The sequence below is a fragment of the Mauremys mutica genome, unplaced genomic scaffold (genome assembly GCF_020497125.1).
Source record: "Mauremys mutica isolate MM-2020 ecotype Southern unplaced genomic scaffold, ASM2049712v1 Super-Scaffold_100186, whole genome shotgun sequence".
Classification (NCBI taxonomy): Eukaryota; Metazoa; Chordata; order Testudines; family Geoemydidae; genus Mauremys; species Mauremys mutica.
In genome coordinates this window covers 226,519-253,690 of record NW_025423282.1, presented here as the reverse complement: position 1 = coordinate 253,690, position 27,172 = coordinate 226,519, and the positions used below count along the sequence as shown (strand labels likewise).

The following is a 27,172-nucleotide window of genomic DNA, read 5'->3' as shown; positions in this document are numbered from 1 at the left end:
AGCCCCTACCCCCAAAAATAAAGATTCATGGAGGCTGGACTCTTTTGGAAGAAAAAATGAATTTGCTCTCGAGCTTCCATGTACGGGTGGCTCTCCTGGGCTGGTATGGATTCTATCTGTTGGGATCCGTGACCAAGTTCGAGGACTTCCTCCAGGAGTGCAACAGGAAGGAGTTCAAAGCGCTGGTGGAAGAGGATACAGCGGCTGCCAGGGCAACCCTGCAGGCAGTTTTGGATGCAGTGTCCAGCGAGGCGTATGCTGCCATGCAGGATCTCCCATTTGATGGCAATGTTCTCTTTGAGGAACAAACGGATACAAAGCTACATGGTCTGAAGGACTCCTGCATGACTCTCCAGACTCTGGGTCTCTATGTTCCGGCTCCGGCTAAACCTAAGAAGTTCAAGCCGCAGCAGACTCCCGCTCAGGCCACCCACCCAAAATACAAAACCGCTTATAAGAAGTCGTGGGACTATAAGAGGTGCCCACAGAGGCAGTCTCGGCCTGCCCCCCAGCCTGGATCCTCCAAGTGTAGAGAAATCTCTGTATTAACTATCTCTGTAAATCTTTATGACGTTGCATTGTGTTATTTTGTATTAAGTATCTTTATGACATTGCATCTTGCATGATGTTGTTTTGTATTTCATATGACTTGGCATTGTGCCTCTCTATTTTCATACAACTTTGTATTAGATCCCTATATAGAAAATTGGTAGAAAACTTTGTATCAAATGTTATAGCCCCTAAGGATAGTATAGTTAAAGTAAAAGAAACATGTGCCTTTTTGCTAGAAGTAGAATAAGATCTTCCCCCCACTCTGTAATCAATTGCCCTATTGACTGAATGAGGTGTGAATGAGTGAGGCTTGGAAGACCCCCACCTCCAGACAGCTACAACAGTTGCAGAGGGAATGGGAGCCAGAGCAAAGGACAATACAATTTGTCAAGTGGGCCCAACAAAGAAGAGCAGACATATTGACGGCCTCAGGGATTAGAAGCAAGCACCTTCTTTAGAAAACACCCTCTTTGAGCAGCATTGGGACAACACCCAGAGAAAAGCAGCACAAAGACCAACGGACACAGACCAATGGACACAGACCCAGATTTTGAATCTGGTCTAGATTTGCATAAGAGGGAAGCTGCTATAAATGTGAGGTGTCTTGCAGAAGGACCCCGGGTCTCGTCTTGTCACCATCGGAGCATTGATCCGGATCGGCAGAAGCCCGGCTCCACCCCTCCTCCATCTAACTCACCTGGCCAGTGCAGTTAAGGGGAGCAACTAGTAGGTAACAACAGCAAGACGGAGTGTGTTTGTGTCTGTGTGTGTGTGTGTGAATGCACGACTGTGAGATATATCTCATATGCATATCATAGAGTATTAATTAATATCTGTATTACTAATACATGTGGCGTTTTGCCTTAATCCCTCTGAAAAGATCCTGTATAGTACTTTGAGTACAACATCCGCCACGCGTGGCTGCCCGAGACCCTGCCTCGGGAGGCACCAACGCTGGCACTTGGCCCACCCTGCGAGCTCCAGCCACAAGGGTCACCAACGCAACTCTTCAGCCTGCCCTGCGAACCTCACCCACCGGAGGAGCGGGGACCACCCCTCAGACCGCCCCGCACACTGCTACCACTGGAGGCCCCACTGCTATGACCAGACCACAGCACCAGACCCCCATCGTCAGACAGACCGGCACGGCCCAAAAAGACGCCAGGCCAATCCCGACCACCAGAAGGTCATGCGCTCCTACAGCAACCCCCCAGACGACAGCTGCACACGGAAGACCGGGCGTCAACTCTGAACCCACCGGCCCGAACCTGATCCCACCAACAACCAGTAACGATGCTACCCCACTGGTGGCTATGCCTCAGGAACCACCTTAACGCGGAAGAGTCCCTGCCCCATACCCTGGCCAACGCGGTCGCCGGGGAAGCCCCGCCATGTGCCCCAGCTGCTGCTGCCCTGGCGGTCGGGGGACCCCCCCGGCGTGCCGCTCCTACTCGGGCCGCCGGGGGACCCCTGCTCCGCGCCCCGGCCGCCGCTGCCCGAGCCGCCGGGGGATCCCGGCTCCGCGCCCCAGCTGCCGCCGCCTGAGCGGCCAAGGGAGCCCTGCGGCGTGCTCCCGCCGCCACTGCCCGAGCCGCTGGGGGACTCCTGGCCCACGGCCCGCTCGCCACTCCCCGGGGGTCCCTGGGGCGTGCTCCCGCCGCCGCTGCCCGAGCTGCCGGGGGATCCCGGCCCTGTACCCCAGCGGCCACTGCCCAGGGGGCCCTGTGGAGCGCTGCCACCGCCACTCGAGCCGCAGGGGGACTCCTGCCCCGTGCCCCAGCGGCCGCCGCCCGAGCCACCAGGGGATCCCAGCCCCGCGCCCCGGCTGCCGCTGCCCCGGGGGCCGCGCCACGCGCTGCTGCTCGGGCAGCCGGGGGACTCCTGTCCTGCGTCCGGGCTGCCGCTCGTGTAGCCCGAGGAGCCCGGCTGCGTGCTTCAGCCGCTGACGCCGGGGGATCCCTGCCCCATGTCCGAGCCGCCTGTGCAGCCTGGGGAGCCCTACTACACGCTCTGGCCGAAGCAGCCAGAGGATCCCTGCCCCACACCCCGACTGCTGCTGCCCGAGGGGCTCGGCCACGTGTTCCTGCCGCCCCTGCTCTGGCCGGGGGATCCCTGCCCCGTGCCCTGGCTGCCGCTGCCCGAGCGGCCCGGAGAGCCTCGCGGCGTGCCCGGGCTGCCGCCGCCCAGCCCGTCGGGAGACTCTTGTCGGGAGCCCCAGCAGCCGCCACTCGCGGCGCCTGGGGAGCCCCTCGATGTTTTTCAGCAACCAGGAGTCTGCCCTCCCGGGAACGCGCCGCTCCAGACCCCGCGAGACATGACCGCCGACCACCGATTGCTCCAGCTGCCAAGAGATGCCTCCCCTGTCCTCCTGCGCTCACCGAACACCCCCCCCCCGCACCCCAGGAGCTCCAGCCGCTGCGAGATGACTCCCCCATCCTCCTACGGTCGCCGGACATGCCTCCTGCACCCCAGCAACCCCCGCCGCCGAGGGGCAACCCCCTGCAGGACACCCACACCTTTCAGGAACTCCAGCCACCGAGAGGAACCCCAAGTATAACAGAGACTTGGTGGAATAACAGAGACTTGGTGGGATAACTCACATGACTGGAGCACTGTCATGGATGGATATAAACTGTTCAGGAAGGACAGGCAGGGCAGAAAAGGTGGGGGAGTGGCGTTGTACGTAAGAGAGCAGTATGACTGCTCAGAGCTCCAGTATGAAACTGCAGAAAAACCTGAGTGTCTCTGGATTAAATTTAGAAGTATGAACAACAAGGGTAATGTCGTGGTGGGAGTCTGCTACAGACCACCGGACCAGGGGGATGAGGTGGACGAGGCTTTCTTCCAGCAACTAACAGAAGTTGCTAGATCACAGGCCCTGGTTCTCATGGGTGACTTTAATCACCCCGATATCTGCTGGGAGAGCAATACAGCGGTGCACAGACAATCTAGGAAGTTTCTGGAAAGTGTAGGGGACAATTTCCTGGTGCAAGTGCTGGAGGAACCAACTAGGGGAAAAGCTCTTCTTGACCTGCTGCTCACAAACAGGGAAGAAATAGTAGAGGAAGCAATAGTGGATGGGAACCTGGGGGGCAGTGACCATGAGATGGTCGAGTTCAGGATCCTGACACAAGGAAAAAGGGAAAGCAGTAGAACAGAGACCCTGGACTTCAGAAAAGCAGACTTTGACTCCCTCAGGGAACTGATGGGCAAGGTCCCCTGGGAGAATAACATGACGGGGAAAGGAGTCGAGGAAAGCTGGCTGTATTTCAAAGAAACCTTATTGAGGTTGCAGGAACAAACCATCCCGATGTGTAGGAAGAAAGTAAATATGGCAGGCGACCAGCTTGGCTTAACAGTGAAATCCTTGCTCGTCTTAAACACAAAAGAACAGCTTACAAGAAGTGGAAGATTGGACAAATAACCAGGGAGGAGTATAAAAGTATTGTTCAGGCATGCAGGTGTGAAATCAGGAAGGCCAAATCACACTTGGAGTTGCAGCTAGCCGGAGATGTTAGGAGTAACAAGAAGGGTTTCTTTAGGTATGTTAGCAACAGGAAGAAAGTCAAGGAAAGTGTGGAGAGATTCAGATTATTTATTTTAGAAAGCAGATGACAGAGTGGATACGATTAATGTTCTCTGTATAAAATAATGCTCTAGAGAAGTTAGCTAAGGAACTTCTCTTGTCCTTGTCTCATAACTTAAGGGCGGGGAGGGACAAAAGGTAAAGGTGACAAATTTAAAACATAAAAACAAAATATTTTGTCACACAATGAACAGTTAGGCTGTGGAACTCATTGCCACAGAAAGACACTGAGGCAAAGAAGTAGCAAGGTTCAAAGTGGGATCAGACATTTACATGGATATCAAAATATCCAGAATTAGGATAAAAGCTTTGGATGGGTGTGACAAAGTTGGACTGCTCTCAATGTTTCCTCTGAATATTGTGTGGGTGCCTCAGTTTCCCCTATGCATTTCTTAAGTCTCTAGGTGGTGGGATAAAGGCCAGTGTGCATAAATCACTGACACTCTGTCTCCATGGCAACTAATGGCCAGGCCCTTCCCCCCTGCAAGGGGATGCTAAAGGAGTGGGAGATCAAAAAGATCAGGTGAACTCCTTGCCTGGGAAAGGAACTCAGCAGAGGAGATGGGGCTGGAGGGGTTTTCAGTTTTGGGAGCTGGCTGGGGACGAGGACTGAGGGCAGATTCAGGCTAAATGAATCATAGAATCATAGCGTATCAGGGTTGGAAGGGACCTCAGGAGGTCATCTAGTCCAACCCCCTGCTCAAAGCAGGACCAATTCCCAAACAAGTCATCCCAGCCAGGGCTTTGTCAAGTCTGACCTTAAAAACCTCTAAGGAAGGAGAGTCCACCACTTCCCTAGATAACCCATTCCAGTGCTTCACCACCCTCCTAGTGAAAAAGTTTTTCCTAATATCCAACCTAAACCTCCCCCACTGCAACTTGAGACCATTACTCCTTGTTCTGTCATCAGGTACCACTGAGAACAGTCTAGATCCATCCTCTTTGGAATCCCCTTTCAGGTAGCCAAAAGCAGCTATCAAATCCCCCCTCATTCTTCTCGTCTGCAGACAAAATAATCCCAGTTTCCTCTGCCTCTTCTCATAAGTCCCTCAGCCTCTCCTCGTAAGTCATGTGTGCCAGCCCCCTAATCATTTTAGTTGCCCTCCGCTGGACTCTTTCCAATTTCTCCACATCCTTCTTGTAGTGTGGGGCCCAAAACTGGACACAGTACTCTAGATGAGGCCTCACCAATGTCGAATAGAGGGAAATAATCACATCCCTTGATCTGCTGGAAATGCCCCTACTTATACAGCCCAAAATGCCATTAGCTTTCTTGGCAACAAGGCTACACTGTTGATTGATATCCAGCTTCTCGTCCACTGTAACCCCTAGGTGCTTTTCTGCAGAACTGCTGCCTAGCCATTCGGTCCCTAGTCTGTAGCAGTGCATGGGATTCTTCCGTCCTAAGTGCGGGACTCTGCACTTGTCCTTGCTGAACCTCATCAGGTTTCTTTTGGCCCAATCCTCTAATTTGTCTAGGTCCTTCTGTATCCTATCCCTACCCTCCAGCATATCTACCACTCCTCCCAGTTTAGTGTCATCTGCAAACTTGCTGAGAGTGCAGCAAGTGGAAAAAGCAATTAAGATCTTTTATGGAGTTGGGTAGCTGGAGCCAATGAAAGCCACCACATGAGGTACTAGGCCAATGAGCAGCTAACCCATGTGGGCTGAGGGATTTCCCTAAGGATTGATTGCAAGTACAGTGACCCAGGCATTAACCGGTTGCAGCTGTGTGTACTAGAGGTAGAAAAATGAGGAAGTGAGCAGGAATCCTGCAGTTGTGGGGAGTAGAGACACAGGTGCTTGGCTGGAAAGGTAGGTGTGGAGATTGTGAGCAAGCGAAGTGTCAGCTTTGTTCCTATTGTGTTCAGGAAAACAGGACATTGGTGCAATCTCTATTTACAAAGAATGTACACAAAGAAATACCTGATCCATATCACCAATTTCAACTCCTTACAGCCAAGCCTTGCATATCAGCTAGGCACTTGTGCTGAGGCAACAATATGAAACTTTGTGCTTCAGGGCTTAAGCCAATCTCTATTAGAGACAAGGATGGGACCTGATGCTGGGAGCAGATTAACCCACATCTGCCCACTGCACCTACACCTTCCCATGATGCATCTGGAACCAGCTACTGTCCAAGACAGGATACCAGACTAGATGGGCGCAGTTCCTATGCAAGTTAGGGAGCCATCAATGTTTGTTTGTGCTGAAGAGTGACTCCCAAGGAGATGTAAACCTTGCTTGTCAGTGCTCCCTCCAAAATGTGATCCATATGAGGAAAGTCAGCAGTGAGGGTAAGCAAGATTCATAGCAAGGGCCGGCTCCAGACCCCTGCGGGCCAAGCGCGTGCTTGGGGCAGCGTGCCACGGGAGGGTGGCAGGCAGCTCCGGTGGACCTCTCACAGGCGTGCCTGCGGAGAGTCCGCTGGTCCCACGGCTCCGGTGGAGCATCCGCAGCATGCCTGCAGGAGGTCCACCGGAACCGCAGGACCGGCGACCGCCAGAGCGCCCCCCCGCGGCGTGCCGCCCTGCTTGGGGCAGCGCAGTTCCTAGAGCCGCCCCTGTTCATAGCAAAGTGAACCACATTCTATGGAAATACCTCGAAGCACTCATCAGCGTGTGGGGGGAGAAGGAGTAGAACCTGAAATTTACAGTTTTGTATCTAACACTCTACCTGGCCTCCTAGCAGAAGAAGGGGATTCCAGGATGGGCTGAACTGCAGTCTGTGGGGGAATGGGTGTGGTAACATTGTCTTGAGTGGATGTTGCCACGCTGGAGGAAAAGACTGTTGCTGGAGCATTATTAACACAAGAGGAGGTTGAGATCTCTGCAGATTTCTCCATCACCTGCAAAAGAGCCAGGAGAGTTTTCAATACACTGCCAACTTTGATTTAAAAAAAAAAACAAAAACAAAAAAACAAGAAACCCACATCTCTGAAATACTACCTGGGTCTGATAGGAAAACTATATATTTAGGGTGAGATACTCAGAGGAGCATAAAGGAATTAGGAGTCCAATTCCAGCCTAAAATCCTGCAGAGAATATGGACCAGTGACCCCCCCTCCCCATTTTGATTTCAATGATATCAATATTTGTATTGTGCTGGGATTCTACATGGCATTTTACATCATAACACACTATGCAAAAAATTCCACCATCTCCACGAGGGCTTATAATATTAAATGAACAAACGCAATATGTCCACTACACAGGGATGCTATCCTGAGAGTTCACATATATATTCTGAAGGAATTCATGCAGCAATTGAGTAATCACCAATATCACTTCCCTTCTAGTGTTTAAATTGAGCGCACAGCTACAGTACTGTGTAATTTCTTTTTAAAAAAATTATTCCAGCAACAGTGAGTGTGTGTGTGTGTGTGTGTGATGGGGGGCAGAGGGGAAATTATGTAAATTTAATGCAGTTCAGGCCAAATCCTGCTTCCTCGCTGACTCAAGTAAGACTATCAACGTCAACGGGACTACTCTCATCATAAAGCAAGTAGGCTTTAGCCCCAACCCTGTGAACATAGGTAGGCAGACCACCTCTTTAGAGCAGAAAGGGTTATTTTTGTTTTCCTTCATTCATTTTTCAACTTTTCATTGTCACATGTGACTTAATGGTCTATGATTGAGATTACCTTCTGGGAATCTTGAGGTGAGACAGAACCTCTCCCTCTGTAGGGATATTAAAGTAGGTTTATATTAAACATGGTTTATATGAAAAATGACATTGTTAATTGATGCCTTATGACTAAAAGTTTATGTTAAAAGTAAATTTGTGATTCTAACCTGCAAGCCACCAGCTGTGTCTGTGTGAAGCCTGCTCAAAGAAATACCTTGTATAAAACTTGTTAAACATTAATTAACTCTAAGTAAGCCAAAACAGTAGCTGTTATAGTGTATAAATAGAGACCCCCACCCTCTGTAAGTTTTCATCTCACTTTATCTTTGATTGTTAAAAGACAGGGAGTCTCACATAAATTGGTAACACCCCAAAAGGTAAAGAGAAAGTGAAATACATGTAATTAAGATAGAGAATGTATGTGAATGAATGGTTAGGGAGTTACCAGTCTGAAGAATTCAGTGTCGGCTGAAGAAGGTGTCAAGTGGGATCAACCAGATGACCCCCGGAGGGCAAACTGGAATCCACCCACCACACCTCAAAGGAAGGAAAAACAAAGCATCTGACAACATGGAGCCAGCCACCTGCTGATTGATTTAGCAACAGCAAGATGAAGCAACTCTCATGAACTGACATAGGAATAAATTCCTATAAAACTGGACTCTAAAGACTGAGGACTTTGAGTCTATGGTTCTGCTGCCAGCCTCCAGGAGCATCAGATGCATCTGACACAGACTCGGCTCCATCCTCATGACCAAGATACCTGGCCAGTAACTTGGCATGAGCAACATCTAGGCTGGTAACTATAACATCTATACAAAACCTGAATGAATGATTGTGTGGATGAATATATGTGTGTGTGTGTGTATAAGGAATAAGTAGTAATAGAAATAAGTATTAAAACAACGTTGTTTACTGTTGTCTTTTGTTTTGTTATGGTATTTACAATAAATGTGGCATCTTTGCCTTATCCCTTTTAATAAGATCCTGCTAGTATTTATTGGTATAACACCTCCACCGTGAAGAGATTTCAAAGCAAAACAGTGTATTTAAAATGTAGAGAAGCTACAAGATTTCTGGGGGAAAGGAGCGGGGGAGGGTGTGTGAGCCAGAAACCCAAAAGTCTTCTACTTATTCTTTAATTTTCTAAAATATACTCAAAGATTCTTCAGTTTGCTTAACCCCCCTCCCTGCAATTAACTGGAGTCAGGCCAGTTCACAATTGCTCTCTGCATTGCCAGGTGCAGAGTAGTCTTCTATACAGTAACTCCTCACTTAATGTTGTAGTTGTATTCCTGAAAAATGTGACTTTAAGCAAAACAATGTTAAGTGAATCCAATTTCCCCGTAAGAGTTAATGTAAATGAGGGGGTTAGGTTCCAGGGAACTTTTTTCCACCGGAGAAAAGACTATATTATATATATATATTGTGATAGACCCAGGCCAGTTGGGTACAGCAGAATTGCAGAAGGCAGATATCCTGGCCACTGGATTAACAGTTTTCTGTTCCCTGACTGACCAGAGCAGGGGTTGCTCCAGGCTAATGAGAACACCTGACTCTAATTAACCTGTAACGAGTCGGGTGAGCCCATTAAGTTAATGTGACCACCTGACTCTAATTAAGGCCCTGCTGATACTATAAAAAGGGCTCACTCCAGTCAGGCAGGGGAGCCAGGGAGCCAGAGGAGAGGAAGTGCGGCTGAAGGGCTGGTTACTGAAGACACCCCCAAACCATCGTTAAAGAAGCCCTAACGTAAGAGTGAAGAAGGGAGAAACAGGAGAGCTTTGGGGAAGTGGCCCAGGGAAATGTAGCAACTCTAGCAGTGAAAGGTTGGCTGCCAACAACTGCTACCATTAGGGTCCCTGGGCTGGAACCCGGAGTAGAGGGTGGGCCCGGGTTCCCCCCAACCCACCACTACAGGAACAGCTCCTGGGAGGGGAAGTCAGGTCCCTGTCAGGACAGGAGGCTGAACAGAGACTGTGGGAGTTCTCTCACCAATCTCCTTGCAGCCTATGATGAACAGGGCTCAGTAGACTGTAACCCGGGCCCTAGAGTGAGAAGGGCTACGTGGAGGGTCACAGTGAGCCACTGAGGCAGCATAAACTGCCTAGAAGCGCAGGACCCACGGGAGCAAGGTCAGAGCTCTGCCACAATATACACAGAGTATAAGTTTTAAACCAACAATTTAATACTGGTTCACAGTGATGATGACTGTGAAGCTTGGTTGAGGTGGAGGAGGCAGAGGGTGGGATATTTCCCAGGGAATGCCTTACTGAGAAATTGGCTGAGCCCTCAAGGATTAACTCTGACACTCTACAAGGCAGCAGGGATGGAGGGAGGGGAGAGAGAGATGCACATTTCCCTTTTAAGTACACTGCCTTGTTAATTAGATCAGCTTGTTGAAACCACAGCTGCTGCCAGCAAAGCCCTGTCCTGTCCCCACCCTGCTCTATGGAAGATGGGGTGCAGGAGCAGGGGGGGGACACCATGACATTAGCCCCCCTCTTCCTCCCGCCCCCTCCGCACAGCAAGCAGGAATCTCGGGGAGCAGTGTGGAAGTAGAGCAAGAACTGACAGGGATTTGAAGGGGATTTCAATGCAAACAGTCCCCTCTCTGAGCAAGAGTTAGGCTAAGCTGTAACCCTACTAATGCGAGATTTGTAGAAGTGAGGATTGTGTGAGGCGAGGGGGAAAGAACTGTGGGAGAAGTTGTTGCGGCCTTGTGTTAGATAAGTATGGAATGTAGACTAGAGGCTAAATAGAAGTGAGAAAAATAAGATATCAGGATGACCTATGTCTAAACAAACTGCAGCTGTTGCTCATTGTTGTCTGTAACAAAGGTATACATGCTTGCTGAATTGTTTACCTGGAGAGAGACCTGTTTAGCTCTCTCCCTCTATGCAATTGCTAGAGAAAATAAAGGATCAGAAGGGTCGCTGCGTTAGTCTGGATCTGTAAAAGCAGCAAAGAGCCCTGTGGCACCTTATAGACTAACAGACGTATTGGAGCATGAGCTTTCATGGGTGAATACCCACTTCATCAGACGCATGCATCCAATGAAGTGGGTATTCACCCATGAAAGCTCATGCTCCAATACGTCTGTTAGTCTATAAGGTGCCACAGGACTCTTTGCTGCTTTTAGAGAGAATAAAGTATCTGAGTTGCTGCACCCAGAGAGTGAGAACTTGTTTTTTCTCCAGCAGCAGCTCCAAGGCAGAGGGCAGGAGCAGCACATGGCAGTTGGGGAGGGACAGCTGAACTGCCGGTAACTGATAGCCTTCTGGGTGGCTGCTACACAGGGAACTTAGGGGAGCGAGGAGCTGATTGGGGGAGGGTGCTGGGCACCCTGGTTCCAACTACCCACCAGCTACTGGTAACGGGCTGCTCTTCCTGCAAGCAGTGGACAAAGCAGGCAGCTGCCAAAGGATGTTAGATTGGAGCATTGCACAACTTTAAACAAGTATGTTCCCTAATTGATCAGCAACGAAACAACGTTAACTGGGACGACTTTAAGTGATGAGTTCCTGTACCTGATCTCTGGACCAGCAAGCTGCAGGGGTGTGGGGTAGAGAAGAAAAAACACCTTGTTTTACTAAACAGTAGCTTCTCCAAGCCCATTAACAAACTGACTGATTTCAAAGGCAAGGTCTGGTCCAGTCCTGTCTCTGAAGGCTAGCATACACTGGTGTGAGACTTGAAGAGTAGTACATAAAACAGAATTAGGAGTGGGGAGATTCAGGGCTTTACAAAGAACATAGATGGTTTTCCACCTCCCTTCTCCCCACAAAAGTGTGAAGACAGACGTGGAGCAGAACTCTTACAAACAAAATTCAGACTGTAAAAGCCACCACCAGGATGTGTTTATACTTGATAAGCACTGTGCACTGATTTAAAGACCCACTTTACAATGATACTGTAATGAGGTCACATTTCCACAGGATCCCCTTCAGAGCCAAGCATTCACTATGTAGCTGGAATGGGTGGGGAGTGGGAGAAATGTGAAATAGAAATGGAACTATTATTCCTTCCTCCTAAAAACCACCCCTGAGCATCTACACTAAGGGTATGTCTACAGTATGAAATTCAAAGTTATTTTATTTTAATTTCCTGAATCAAGCTCACACATTCGATGTTATGTGTCCCCACTAAAGCACGTGAATTCGGCAGAGTGCATCCACAGTACCGAGGCCAGCATCGAATGGAGGAGCGTTGCACTGGGGTAGCTATCTCACAGTTCCTGCAGTCTCTGCTGCCCATTGGAATTGTGGGTTAATCTCCCAGTGCATGATGGGGCAAAAATATTCTTGCGGGTTTTTCTGGGTGTGTGCCGTCACTCGCTCCTCCCTCTGTGAAAGCTACGGCAGATGCCATGCTGCCAGCCGACAGTGCAGCACAATACACCGCCTGTCTCCTGGTATGTCGAATCCACTTTGAATGTCCTCTCCTCTTTCATCTAACCATTTCCCGCCATTTCTTGGCCATCATGAACAGAGCCACACAGCTTCCGCCGCAAACTCTGCTCTCGCCGCTTTTTCCATGTTGTCGGTCCTGGGCTCCTGTGGAAGCTACTGAAGGCAACCATTCCCTGCTGTTACTCGCCCATCGTGAACGGAGCCTCATAGACAATCTGGAGAAAGAGGCGGAAGCTGTCCTCGCCTCCCATGGAAGCTACAGAAGACAACCATTTACCACCTTTTATTGGCCATCTTGAATCAAACAGCTCATTTCGCACCCTTTTTCAAGGATTACCCGTGCAGGCGCCATTGTGCAGCAAACATAGAGCCCACTCAGATCTCTGCTGCAGTTTTAACCATTGTAAATACCTCGTGCATTATCCAGCAGTATGTTCAGTACCTGCAAAACTGGGCGAGGAAGCAATGACAGTGCAATTACTATACTGATGAGGACATGGACACAGACATTCCTAGATGCACGGCATGTGGCGATTGGGAGATCATGGTGGCATTAGGCCAGGTTCATGCCATGGAACGCCGATTCTGGGCCCAGGAAACAAGCACAGACTGGTGGGACCGCATAGTGTTGTGGGTCTGGGAAGATTCCCAGTGGCTGCGAAACTTTTGTATGCGTAGGGCCACTTTCATGGAACTTTGTGACTTGCTGTCCCCTGCCCTGAAGCACAAAGACATCAAAATGAGAGCAGCCCTGACCGTTGAGAAGTGAGTGGCCATAGCACTGTGGAAGCTTGCAACACCCGACAGCAACCAGTCAGTCAGGAATCAGTTTGGAGTAGGCAAAGCTACTGTAGGGGCTGTTGTGCTGCAAATAGCCAACGCAGTCATTGAGCAGCTGCTATCAAGGGTAGTGACTTTGGAAAATGTGCAGGCCACTGTGGATGGCTTTAATGCGCTGGGGTTCCCTAACTGTGGCGGGGCGATAGATGGACTGCATATCCCCATCTTGGCCCCGGGACACTGGGGTGACCAGTACATAAACTGCAAGGGATACTTTTCCATGGTGCTGCAAGCACTGGTGGATCACAAGGGACGTTTCACCAACATCAACGTGGGATGGCCGGGATTGGTGCATGATGCTCGCATCTTCAGGAACTCTGGTCTGTTTGAACAGCTGCAGGAAGGGACTTACTTTCTAAACCAGAAAATTACTGTTGGGGATGTTGAAATGCCTACAGTTATCCTCAGGGACCCAGCCTACCCCTTAATGCCATGGCTCATGAAGCCGTACACAGGAACCCTGGACAGTAGTAAGGAGCAGTTCAACTATAGGCTGAGCAAGTGCAGAATGGTGGTAGAGTGTGCTTTTGGACGTTTGAAAGGGTGCTGGCGCAGTTTACTGACTTGTATCAGAGGGGTAGCCGTGTTAGTCTGGATCTGTAAAAGCAGCAGAGTCCTGTGGCACCTTATAGACTAACAGACGTATTGGAGCATGAGCTTTCGTGGGTATTCACGTGGATGCATCCAATGAAGTGGGTATTCACCCACGAAAGCTCCTGCTCCAATACGTCTGTTAGTCTATAAGTTGCCACAGGACTCTTTGCTGCTTTTACTGACTCAGTTAGATCTCAGCACAACCAATATTCCAATTGTAATTGCTGCTTATTGTGTGCTCCACAATATCTATGAGAGTAAGAGGGAGACTTCTATAGCAGGGTGGGAGGTTGAGGCAACTCGTCTGGCTGCCAATTTCGCACGGCCAGACAACAGAGCGATTAGAAGAGCACACCAGGAAGCGCTGCGCCTCAGAGAAGCTTTGAAAGCCAGTTTCATGACTGGCCAGGGTACAGTGTGACAGTTGTGTTTGTTTCTCTTGAAGTTACCTACACCATATGTGTATATATATTATATGAGAGAAAGGAACTAAAGTCAAAATTGTTTAAAAACTGTTCTTTATTTGATGCACAATGTATTGAAGTCCAGAAACCAAATCAAAAGTTCGCATATCCCAGCTTTCTGGTGCGTGGGCGATCCTCTGGGAGTGAGTGTGTGGGTCACCGTAGCCTCCCCCCACATGTTCTTGGGTGTCTGGGTGAGGAGGCTATGGAACTTGGGGAGGAGGGAGGGTGGTTATACAGGGGCTGCAGTGGCAGTCTGCAGTGTTGCTGCCTTTCCTGCATTAGATCCATCATACAGCGGGGCATGTCAGTTTGCTCCCCCATGAGCTTGAGCATAGCGTCCTGCCTGCTCTCATCGCACGCGTCCATCCTCTCTGTGTGCCTGTAATGCCATATCGGACTCCACAATTGTTTGCCTCCACGCATTCAGCTGGGCCCTATCAGTGCGGGAGGACTGCATGAGCTCAGCGAACATGTTGCCCCGAGTTCGTTTTTTTCTCATCTTCTAATCTGGACCAACCTCTGGGATGGAGTAGATAGGTGCAAATGTTTCAATGTGGCCCCTGCGAGAGGAGAAAAAGGGAGGGTAGTACTTTAAAAAATACATTGCAGAGAACAAAGGGGGCACTTTGGTATGAGGAAGCCATCACACACGACCGGGCAACAGAATTCAGCTTGCAGGCAGCCTAGGGGCACGCAGGGTTCTGCTTCTTCTACGTTCATTTCAATGCTTTCACACTGCTGGGCCCCCTTTCCCATACCAAGCAATGCCTGGTGGGTTCGCCATATAAAAGGAGGGGCTGCGGGCTCTCTGGGATGTTCACTTCACACAACAACCACCACCCCCAGCCACCCCCTGCCACGTGGCTCTGATCAGGCTCTCACTCACCAGAAGTACTTCTCCAGGGTCATGGAACAGGAGCCTGCCTTGGGAGTGAGGGGAGGCTATTGGATCCAGCGTTAAGATTAGTTCCTGGCTAGGGGGAAAACGGATTCCTCACTTGCCACCTGTGCACCGTTCTCTTCATCCCGCAATGTCTCTTCCTCCTCACTCCGTGCAACTCCCACCTTGTGGGTGTCCACGGACAGTGGTGGGGTAGTGGTGGCATCACCCCCCATAATTGCATGGAGCTCACAGTAAAAGCAGAATGTATGGGGCTGTGACCCAGAGCGCCCGTTTGCCTCCCTGGTTTTTTGGTATGCTTGCCTGAACTCCTTGATTTTTGTACGACACTGCTCTGTCTCCCTGGAGTAGCCTCTTTCCATCATGGCCCTGGAGACTTTAGCGTAGGTATTTGTGTTCCTTTTTTTGGAAAGTAGTTCTGCCATAACAGACTCAGCTCCCCATCATGCGATGAGATTCAGTACCTCCCGTTTGGACCACGCTGGAGCTTGTCTGCGAATCCGGGACTGCGTGATCTCTTGTGATGGTGGACTGTGCTGATGGACACATGTGCTGCTGGTGACCAAACAGGAAATTAAATTCAAAAAAGTTCCCATGGCTTTTCCTGTCCACCTGGCTAGTGCACTGGAGTTGAGAGTATCGTCCAGAGCGGTTACGAGGGAGCATCCTGGGATAGCTGAGGCCAATAATGTCGAATTGTGTCCACAATACCTTTAACCCGTGATTGCGATCTCAATTTAAGTGCTGCACCACTTGCTGAGGTGGAGTACAGAAATTGAATTAAAGAGCCCTTTAAATTGAAAAAAACCATTTGGTCATGTGGACGGAATCATTTTTTCGAAATAACAGAGTAGTGTAAACCAGGCCTAAGCTTGCTTCCAGGGCCAAGTTCTTTGAAGGATGTTATGTGTCTCTAGGAAGCCTAATCCAAACAGTGACTAAAGTTTACCAAGTTTGCTGTAGTCTCTGCTGAACTAAATACTGTTGGAGTTTCACAGTCTGGATCTGGAGGGCATGGGCAAAATTAATTGAAACAAGAGCATTAAATCTAATCCTTCAAAAACTTGAGCGATCATAAACGATTGTTTTACATTCGCTGTGTGTAATATGGGAGAGTCCAACTCTTACCAACCGGAAGGGGTGTACATATATTCTTTGTGAAATTTCCTTAGGAAAGAGGAAATGGATAGCTTCATTTCAGAAAGAAGTTAAACACTGAAAAGATCATAATTACATTTCGGTCACCAGCAAAAGGTGAATTGAGCTGTCATAAGAAAAAGGATTACTAGAATGGGATACACCAATCTTGCATCATTTCTGCTTTTCCTACAAACATCTACCATTGCATGGTGTGACGAAGTGGGACTGTTCTTAACGTTTCCTCTGAATACTGTGTGGGTGCCTCAGTTTCCCCTAGGCATTTCTTAAGTCTCCAGTGTGCATAAATCACCAACAGTCTGTCTCTTAGCAATAAATGACCAGGGCCCTTCCCCACTTGCAAAGGGATGCTAAAGGTGAACAAAAAGATCAGGTGACCTCCTGGCCCAGGAAAGAGACAAAGGCCAGAAAGGAGGGGCTGGAGGGAGTTTCAGTTTGGAGCTGGCTGGGGACGGGAAGTGAGTGCAGATGGGGTTGTCTGGCTTGCTGGGCCCCAGAATGGACCCGGCTGAGGGGTCCCGTTTGCTGTACCATGTTCCATGTACCATGTTCCTGTCATCTAATAAACCTCTGTTTCATGGGCTGTCTGAGAGTCACGTCTGACTGTGAAGTGGGGGTGCAGGACCCTCTGGCTTCCCCAGGACCCTGCCTGGGCAGACTCGCTGTGGGAAGCGCACGGAGGGGCAGAGGATGCTGAATGCTCCAAGGAGAGACCCAGGAGGTGAAGCCGTGTGAGCTTCTTGCCCTGAAGACAGTCTGCTCCAAGGGAGAGGAGGCTCCCCAGAGTCCTGCCTGGCTTTGTGGGGAGCAGTTCCAGAGCATCGCCCGGGGACTCCATGACACAAGGTCAGTTCTTTCACAGCTCAAGTGACATTAACGAAATAGGCCAAAGTCAAACACATCATCTATAGTCCCTGAAAACTGAAATTTGAGTCTAAATGTGCAGAACAAAGCGTAGCTAGATACATCCAAGACTGGAAACCCTAGTTTACATTCATTTGAATAGTAGTGCTAAGTTTATAGCTTGACTTAATACACCTCTGTGTAATAGGAGTTACAGATTAAGATCGTTAAGTAAAGAACACATGGAGAAAAAAAGCCACGAGTGTTTCAAGTCTGTACAGGACTGTTCCCCCCCAAAAGGAGTTACATTCCCATAATAATTTCAAATGCAAAATCACTGAAACAATAGTTATCTATAGCACTATATTCCTACCATCCTCTAGTCACTATGTATGAAGTGTTTTATGTATAAATAGGAGATCTACAGTGAAGTATCTGAAAAATGCATCTTTTACTCCTTATACCCTGTAATTAATAGGCAATGCATTTGGGAGAGTATTAAGGGATAGCGAAATGAGAAACGAACTATACTGGTACACTCTCCAAAACCGCTCATTTTTAATCAAGAGATATTAAACTGAGTGCGCTTCCTGGCTTCCGTGATAGATGAAAAAAAGGAGCCATTGGCATTTTTAGAAAGATTACTAAGGTGTCTTGGACAATGCTCCTTTTTGTCAATAAGGCAAATGCTAATACCCAAGGCTACTGCTAAAAGCATACAAACTAAAGCAAAGTGTATCTCATTAGTAACTAAGTTTATTACTTTGTGAGGAATGTCAGAAGAAAATAAAAACACTAGTTTATTCCATGCCACCAGAGACCATAGTAACGGTCATCAAATGGAATTTGGTTGCATGTTTCAAGCAATGAGTTGTCATGCTCCAAACCTGCAGAGCCACATCAGCACTAATATGGCAAACTACGAAATGAAATGGATTAACACTTTTGCCATGCCATACAACCAGAAGTATGCACATGTGCAACACCTCAAAGTCAGGGGCGGCTCTAGAAATCAGGCTGCCCCAAGCAGCGCGGTGCGCTGCGCCGCCCTTCCCCGGTCCCGCGGCGGGTCCCCTCTTCCCGCGGCTCCGGTTGAGCTCCCGCAGGGATGCCTGCGGCAGGTCAACCGGAGCCCGGGACGAGCGGACCTGCCGCAGGCATGAGTGCGGCGGGTGCCGTGGTCCCGCGGCTCCGGTTGAGCTCCCGCAGGCATGCCTGCGGCAGGTCCGCTCCTCCCGGGCTCCGGTTGACCTGCCGCAGGCATCCCTGCGGGAGCTCAACCGGAGCCGCGGGACCACGGCACCCGCCGCACTCATGCCTGCGGCAGGTCCACCGGAGCCAAATGCCGCCCCCCGGGAAAGGGCCGCCCCACGCGCCTGCTTGGCGCGCTGGTGTCTAGAGCCGCCCCTGCTCAAAGTACTTGAAACAGACGTCTGCCCTAAAGCTGGGCATCCCAAGAGAAAAATGGAAGACATCTCTGTGTACCCAGTGAACATCACTCAGGCAACGAGGCTCAGCAGCAGAGTTAAAGGGAACTGCTTTCGCCAGTGACAAGATCCGAGATATCCTGTCCTAAAATCCTCCTGGTGGTTACGGAACCTGCTCCCCTTTCTGCCAACTGAACTGTAGCAGGACCCAAAGCCTGTGATGCCTTCGTGGCAGGCCATTCACTTCGTGTCGCGGAGCTCACAAATGTCATGACACTTCCTGTTCAATACTGCCTGGTTACTGAGGAGAGGAATGATGGTCAGTGGTTAGGGCCCCTGACGGGGACTCAGAACAAGAGGCCTGGAACTGGGCCACACTGCTCACAGAAAAGGTTTTGCTGAATTCCAGATTTACAAACTATATTAACCCTGTCTTGGGCAGAAGCAGTTCTTCATTACACTGAATCTGCAAACACTACTACTGCATAGTAAGCAGTAGAGTCAGAAGCTTTCTGATGGCAGCTGGGCTTTAGCTTCCTGTGGCAGACATGGAACTGCAATGTAATCATTTTACAGATTACTGTATGTGACATGCTTAGTGAGGTAAAGTTACCACATACAGGGTCATTAGAGACTTTCAGAAAAAGCAGCACCATGGCCCTAGATAGAACAACCTTCCAAACCCACACATGGGGGGCAATTCCAAGACAATGGCATACGTCAGGTTCCAGCCCAAGTTACACCCCTATTTTGCCAAGGCTTGGAGCCTAGAGATCCAAGGGACATTACGTGACTAAAAAGGACTCAGGGTGGGGGGATTGCGAGTGTGGTGTTTCCGGTGAGAGACACAGAAACGGGTCTGGTGGGAGTGTCTGCATGCCCCTCTGATCTCTAAGCTCCCTGCCTTAGCACACAGCTGTGTAACTTTGGGCTGGAGAATGAGGCCTGGTCTACACTAGAAAATTAAGTTGGCTTAACTGCTTCACGCTGGGGTGTGAAAAATCCACACCCTCCGAGTGGCATAGTTAAGATTACCTCCCGCACCGTAAACAGCACTAGGTCAATGGAAGAATTCCTCCATCGACTTAGCTACCACCTCTCAGGGAGATGGACAGTTGGTGTAGGTAGTGTCTACACTAAAGAGCTGCAGCGCTGCCGTTAAGTACTGCAAGTGAAGAAAGAAGAAATATGAAAGAAAAGGTAATACAAAATAGTTGGCTGAACATGAGAAATAACCCAATAATAATTACAGGCAAACATATGGGAGGGGGGGGCGGGGGAAAGGGAAAATGGGATGCACACATTCCTGCTAAACGCTCATGATTCTGAGTCTGAAAAGGAAGTAGAATAGTGTATCTAAGTTGCTAACGAATGTCTTCTTCCAAGAACGCTGAGCAAAGGTCATAGGTTGAGCCCAGAACAGAGGAAGGGACTAACGTATGGCTGCTGAAACATAATCCTGAGTTTTTTCCTTCTCTTCTGGCATTTAAACACTGAAGATACCAATTTATACCCCAAATCTATGTTTGCGAAATTCATTATATCAAATGGCGGTGGCGAAAAAATTCTGGAAGACAGGACGGTTGAATTCACAACTGTCAGCACTGAAACAGGTTTATGCCTGAACTCCAGTCCAGACAGCTAAATACTGACTGACTGTTTTTAGCACATTCCGTTTGGTTTAGTCTAAATCTACAACAGGAATTGGAAAAGCAAGTAGACTGATAAAAGGATGATTCTTCAAGAGCAGACACCAAAGAGGCTTCACAACTTAGACTGGAGGCTCAAGTCTGTCATTTTACTTGCAGAATTGAAAACTTTTCATTTTGGATTGGTCTTAGTTTGGGCAATAACTGTGCTTACAAAAGGATTCACATACTGTAGTACATTTCCTTTTATAGAAACTTGCTGTGCAAAGGCGAATTCAGGAAAATGTCCGTTTGGAGGTGTGACGAACTGGGAATGTAGTGCTGGGGAGGAGCCGGTGGTCGTGGTACATGTAGGTACCAATGACATAGGGAAGGGTAGGAGAGATGTCCTGGAGGCCAAATTTAGGCTGCTAGGGAAGAGATTGAAATCCAGGACCTCTATAGTGGCATTCTCAGAAATGCTCCCAGTTCCACGCGCAGGGCCAGGTAGGCAGGCAGAGCTTCAGAGTCTTAATGCGTGGATGAGACAATGGTGTAGAGAGGAGGGGTTCACGTTCATTAGGAACTGGGGAAACTTCTGGGATGGGAGGAGCCTATACAGGAGAGATGGGCTCCACCTAAACCAAAGTGGAACCAGACTGCTGGCACTAAACATTAAAAAGGTTGTAGAGCAGTTTTTAAACTAGGAGATGGGGGAAAGCTGACTGCTGCAGAGGAGCGTGTGGATCGGACACAGACTTCTCTTAGGGGAGAGTCTGATGATAGAGAATCTCCAGGTTATAGTCAGGAGCAGAGGACGGAAGAGGATAAAAGTAAGGGCTGGATCAGATGATAAACAGTCACATAAAAAAGAATCTGGCACATCAGAAAAGGGCAGACAAATAAACAGGGACACTTTTAAAAGTGCTTGTACACAAATGCTAGAAGTCTAAATAATAAGATGGGTGAACTAGAGTGCCTTGTGATAAAGGAGGATATTGATATAATAGGCATCACAGAATCCTGGTGGACTGAGAGCAATCAATGGGACACAATCATTCGGGGGTACAAAATATATCGGAAGGACAGAACAGGTCGTGCAGGGGGAGGAGTGGCACTATATGTGAAAGAAAGTGTAGATTCAAATGAAGTAAAATCTTAAGCAAATCCACATGTTCCATAGAATCTCTATGGATAGAAATTTCATGCTCTAGTAAAAATATAACATTAGGGATCTATTATCGACCACCTGACCAGGACAGTAATAGTGATGATGAAATGCTAAGGGAAATTAGAGAGGCTATCAAAATTAAGAACCCAATAATAGTGGGGGATTTCAATTATCCCCGTATTGACTGGGAACATTTCACTTCAGGACGAAATGCAGAGATAAAATTTCTCGATACTTTAAATGACTGCTTCATGGAGCAGCTGGTACGGGAACCCACAAGGGGAGAGGCAACTCTAGATTTAATCCTGAGTGGAGCGCAGGAGCTGGTCCAAGAGGTAACTATAGGAGGACTGCTTGGAAATAGTGAGCATAATACAAAAGCATTCAACATCCCTGTGGTGGGAAGAACACCTCAACTGCCCAACACTGTGGCATTTAATTTCAAAAGCGGGAACTATACAAAAATGAGGGGATTAGTTAGACAAAAGTTAAAAGGTACAGTGACTAAAGTGAAATCCCTGCAAGTTGCATGGGCCCTTTTTAAAGACACCATAATAAAGGCCCAACTTCAATGTATACCCCAAATAAAGAAAAACAGTAAAAGAACTAAAAGAGAGCCACCGTGGCTTAACAACCATGTAAAAGAAGCAGTGAGAGATAAAAAGACTTCCTTTAAAAAGTGGAAGTCAAATCCTAGTGAGGCAAATAGAAAGGAGCACAAACACTGCCAACTTAAGTGCAAGAGTGTAATAAGAAAAGCCAAAGAGGAGTTTCAAGAACGGTTAGCCAAAAACTCCAAAGGTAATAACAAAATGTTTTTTTAAGTACATCAGAAGCAGGAAGCATGCTAAACAACCAGTGGGGACCCTTGATGATCGAAATACAAAAGGAGCGCTTAAAGACGATAAAGTCATTGTGGATAAACTAAATGGATTCTTTGCTTCAGTCTTCACGGCTGAGGATGTTAGGGAGATTCCCAAACCTGAGCTGGCTTTGTAGGTGACAAATCTGAGGAACTGTCACAGATTAAAGTGTCACTAGAGGAGGTTTTGGAATTGATTGATAAACTCAACATTAACAAGTCACCGGGACCAGATGGCATTCACCCAAGAGTTCTGAAAGAACTCAAATGTGAAGTTGCGGAACTATTAACTAAGGTTTGTAACCTGTCCTTTAAATCGGCATCGGTACCCAATGACTGGAAGTTAGCTAATGTAACGCCAATATTTAAAAAGGGCTCTAGAGGTGATCCCGGCAATTACAGACCATTAAGTCTAACGTCGGTACCGGGCAAATTAGTCGAAACAATAGTTAAGAATAAAATTGTCAGACACATAGGAAAACAAACTCTTGAGCAATAGTCAACATGGTTTCTGTAAAGGGAAATCGTGTCTTACTAATCTATTAGAGTTCTTTGAAGGGGTCAACAAACATGTGGACAAGGGGGATCCGGTGGACATAGTGTACTTAGATTTCCAGAAAGCCTTTGACAAGGTCCCTCACCAAAGGCTCTTACGTAAATTAAGCTGTCATGGGATAAAAGGGAAGGTCCTTTCATGGATTGAGAACTGGTTAAAGGACAGGGAACAAAGGGTAGGAATTAATGGTAAATTCTCAGAATGGAGAGGGGTAACTAGTGGTGTTCCCCAAGGGTCAGTCCTCGGACCAATCCTATTCAATTTATTCATAAATGATCTGGAGAAAGGGGTAAACAGTGAGGTGGCAAAGTTTGCAGATGATACTAAACTGCTCAAGATAGTTAAGACCAAAGCAGATTGTGAAGAACTTCAAAAAGATCTCACAAAACTAAGTGATTGGGCAACAAAATGGCAAATGAAATTTAATGTGGATAAATGTAAAGTAATGCACATTGGAAAAAATAACCCCAACTATACATACAACATGATGGGGGCTAATTTAGCTACAACGAGTCAGGAAAAAGATCTTGGAGTCATCGTGGATAATTCTCTGAAGATGTCCATGAAGTGTGCAGAGGCGGTCAAAAAAGCAAACAGGATGTTAGTAATCATTAAAAAGAGTATAGAGAATAAGACTGAGAATATATTATTGCCCTTATATAAATCCATGGTACACCCACATCTCGAATACTGTGTACAGATGTGGTCTCCTCACCTTAAAGAAAGATATTCTAGCACTAGAAAAGGTTCAGAAAAGGGCAACTAAAATGATTAGGGGTTTAGAGAGGGTCCCATACGAGGAAAGATTAAAGAGGCTAGGACTCTTCAGCTTGGAAAAGAGAAGACTAAGGGGGATATGATAGATGTATATAAAATCATGAGTGATGTTGAGAAAGTGGATAAGGAAAAGTTATTTACTTATTCCCATAATACAGGAACTAGGGGTCACCAAATGAAATTAATAGGCAGCAGGTTTAAAACAAATAAAAGGAAGTTCTTCTTCACACAGCGCACAGTCAACTTGTGGAACGCCTTACCTGGGGAGGTTGTGAAGGCTAGGACTATAACAACGTTTAAAAGGGGACTGGATAAATTCATGGTGACTAAGTCCATAAATGGCTATTAGTTAGGATGGGTAAGAATGGTGTCCCTAGCCTCTGTTCGTCAGAGGATGGAGATGGTTGGCAGGAGAGAGATCACTTGATCATTGCCTGTTAGGTTTACTCCCTCTGGGGCACCTGGCATTGGCCACTGTCGGTAGACAGATACTGGGCTAGATGGACCTTTGGTCTGACCCGGTACAGCCGTTCTTATGTTCTTAATGTTCTTAATGTTTGCTCTGAATACTGTGTTGGTGCCTCAGTGTCCCCTATGCAGTTCTTAATATCTAGGTGGTAGAATAAGGGGGTGTGATTGCTGCAGAGCAAGGGGCCAGTGCACCTAAATGCCTGGCACTCTGTCACCTAGCAACTAATGGCCAGGCCCTTCCCCCCTGCAAGGGGATGCTAAAGGTGTGGGAGAACAAAGAGGTCAGGTGACCTCCTGGCCCGGGAAAGAAGGTGGGGCTGGAGGGGTTTTCAGTCTGGAGCTGGCTGGGGATGAGGAGTGAAGTGCAAACGTGGGGGTCTGGCTCACTGCCCCCCAGAATGGACCCAGCTGAGGGGTCCGGTTCTCTGTACCAAGCTCTGTTTTAGACCGTGTTCCTGTCATCGAATAAACCTCTGTGTTACTGGCTGGCTGAGAGTCACGTCTGACTGCAAAGTGGGGGTGCAGGACCCTGTGGCTTCCCCAGGACCCCACTAGGGCGGGCTCGCTGTGGGAAGCGCACGGAGGGGCATATGCTGAATGCTCCAAGGAGAGACCCAGGAAGTGAAGCCATGGGAGCTTCTTGCCCTGAACAAGTCTGCTCCAAGGGAGAGAAGGCTCCCCAAAGGCCTGACTGTCTTGGTGGGGAGCAGTTCTGTAGTACGCTTCCTTTTATAGAAACTTGCTGTGCAAAGGCGATTTCAGGAAAAAGTCCGTTTGGAGGTTGTTGCTATTTCCTTGTGCAGAAGAAAGTAGCTTCTGAGTATTAGCGTGCTGTTCTCTAACATCACAACAACGTGTCACTTCATACTACACATAAATGCAACAGGGGAGTGGCAAGACTTTCTGTAGAAAGTTGGAGTAAATTCCTAAGAGTTGAATCTCTACAAAGCTTTCATAGTTATTTAACTAAGAGACTCTAATTAGAGCATGGCAAACAAGAGAGCTCCCTTCTGCATCTTTCAAAGCTGCACGTGCAAGTCTGAAAAGCCTATTGCAGGAAATATGAGCAGTGTGTTAACAACCCACCCCAACATTGAACACTTGTACCGGCTTTTCCTTTTCGCAAACATTTTTACATGAACTTCTGGCTCATGACTTACTGGGACAGCAGGGAAAGCGGCCTCATCTCCTCCTTCAGTTTCATTGGAAGTTACGGTTTCTTCCAAAGCCTGAGGCTCCTCCCCAGTCTGTGGTACATGTGGACCTGCCTGATGGAGATACTGCAACTGCTGGTGACTATGGCTATACGAACTGTAGAGAAAAATCAAGACACACACACGGGCGTTAAAACTTAATGGAAATATTCTTAAATTATACTTCTTTTGGAAATGTCCTTACATATGTTTGCAGAAGTGCTATTTACCTATTGTTTAGTATCATGCCATTTTAAAAGCTTATTTTCCACTTATTTGTAGTACAATGTTTTGTAAAGAAATGTATACTCACTTACTGGGACAGATAGGAGAAATTGCCATAGCTCTGATAACATCTCTTCCCTGGATCAGGGTACAATGGTATCTGAGGGCCAACCATGTTGTTCCTGTTTGTAAATCGGGCAGAACCCCTAAGTTTAAAGGGTAAAAAATATAAGAACATAAGAACATAACAAAGGCCGTACCGGGTCAGACCAAAGGTCCATCTAGCCCAGTATCTGTCTACCGACAGTGGCCAATGCCAGGTGCCCCTGAGGGAGTGAACCTAACAGGCAATGATCAAGTGATCTCTCTCCTGCCATCCATCTCCATCCTCTGATGAACAGAGGCTAGGGACACCATTCTTACCCATCCTGGCTAATAGCCATTTATGGACTTAGCCACCATGAATTTATCCAGTCCCCTTTTAAACATTGTTATAGTCCTAGCCTTCACAACCTCCTCAGGTAAGGAGTTCCACAAGTTGACTGTGCGCTGTGTGAAGAAGAACTTCCTTTTATTTGTTTTAAACCTGCTGCCTATCAATTTCATTTGGTGACCCCTAGTTCTTGTATTATGGGAATAAGTAAATAACTTTTCCTTATCCACTTTCTCAACATCACTCATGATTTTATATACCTCTATCATGTCCCCCCTTAGTCTTCTCTTTTCCAAACTGAAGAGTCCTAACCTCTTTAATCTTTCCTCATATGGGACCCTCTCTAAACCCCTAATCATTTTAGTTGCTCTTTTCTGAACCTTTTCTAGTGCTAGAATGTCTTTTTTGAGGTGAGGAGACCACATCTGTACACAGTATTCGAGATGTGGGCGTACCATGGATTTATATAAGGGCAATAATATATTCTCAGTCTTATTCTCTATCCCCTTTTTAATGATTCCTAACATCCTGTTTGCTTTTTTAACCGCCTCTGCACACTGCATGGACATCTTCAGAGAACTATCCACGATAACTCCAAGATCTTTTTCCTGACTTGTTGTAGCTAAATTAGCCCCCATCATGTTGTATGTATAGTTGGGGTTATTTTTTCCAATGTGCATTACTTTACATTTATCCACATTAAATTTCATTTGCCATTTTGTTGCCCAATCACTTAGTTTTGTGAGATCTTTTTGAAGTTCTTCACAGTCTGCTTTGGTCTTAACTATCTTGAGTAGTTTAGTATCATCTGCAAACTTTGCCACCTCACTGTTTACCCCTTTCTCCAGATCATTTATGAATAAATTGAATAGGATTGGTCCGAGGACTGACCCTTGGGGAACACCACTAGTTACCCCTCTCCATTCTGAGAATTTACCATTAATTCCTACCCTTTGTTCCCTGTCCTTTAACCAGTTCTCAATCCATGAAAGGACCTTCCCTTTTATCCCATGACAGCTTAATTTACGTAAGAGCCTTTGGTGAGGGACCTTGTCAAAGGCTTTCTGGAAATCTAAGTACACTATGTCCACCGGATCCCCCTTGTCCACATGTTTGTTGACCCCTTCAAAGAACTCTAATAGATTAGTAAGACACGATTTCCCTTTACAGAAACCATGTTGACTATTGCTCAAGAGTTTGTTTTTCTATGTGTCTGACAATTTTATTCTTTACTATTCTTTCAACTAATTTGCCCGGTACCGACGTTAGACTTACTGGTCTGTAATTGCTGGGATCACCCCTAGAGCCCTTTTTAAATATTGGCGTTACATTAGCTAACTTCCAGTCATTGGGTACCGAAGCCGATTTAAAGGACAGGTTACAAACCTTAGTTAATAGTTCCGCAACTTCACATTTGAGTTCTTTCAGAACTCTTGGGTGAATGCCATC

General features: G+C 47.6%; 1 pseudogene; it reads right to left on the bottom strand.

Moving 5' to 3' along the window:
- Positions 1-27,172, bottom strand: part of LOC123359745 — a 57,971-nt pseudogene that overhangs the window by 11,347 nt on the left and 19,452 nt on the right.